Raw genomic sequence first — 731 nt, forward strand, 5'->3', positions numbered from 1 at the left:
ATAACTAGTAAGAACAATGCTCTACTCTTTCCACGATGAAAGTGGTCTAACATAGACAACCCAGTACTAAGACACTGGCTGGTTATCCTGGTGAATAATGTCATCCATTGAAATGGTGTTGGTCTCTGCCGCTGGCACTCAGCAGCAGCAGCAGCAGCAGCAGCAAGTAGCCAGATATGTCTTATCCAGTGGAATTCCATGTTATTTTTGCCATGATTAATGTTGATCTCTGTCACCATGGCTACTTTGTTCATGGGCCTGTTGGGCAATAACAAGGATGGGTGGACAAAGAGGCTAACTCTTTTTTTTTCTGTTTGTAAGGTGTGCACTTTTATTAAAATGTTCTCAAGTCAGTGTACAGGCCAACCCGGGCTGCCTCAACACCTCAACCCATTCCCAGGGATACCAAAGCCTTCATATATCAAGTTGGGGGGACAAAAAAGAAGAGACACAATGGCTGATCATTCAGAAATTTAAAATAAAAGTGAAGAAGTATTAAGGTGGAAGATTTAAAAAAGAATTTACAGAATATAATTTATACAGAAGCTATGCTGTCACATTTCCTGGTAGGGACTCAGAGTATGGACTTGGCTATGCTCCTCTTAGGAGTGAGGGTGGCTTTTGGGAGGGTGAGGGACTTCCTGTAACCATGTATTTAATGGATACTTGGAATGACTATTAAAAAACAAAACCAACTCTTCCGGTCAGAAAAGCACCGGGGTAGCTAGGGC

Source organism: Mus caroli, chromosome X (assembly GCF_900094665.2).
Source record: "Mus caroli chromosome X, CAROLI_EIJ_v1.1, whole genome shotgun sequence".
In the NCBI taxonomy this organism is placed as follows: domain Eukaryota; kingdom Metazoa; phylum Chordata; class Mammalia; order Rodentia; family Muridae; genus Mus; species Mus caroli.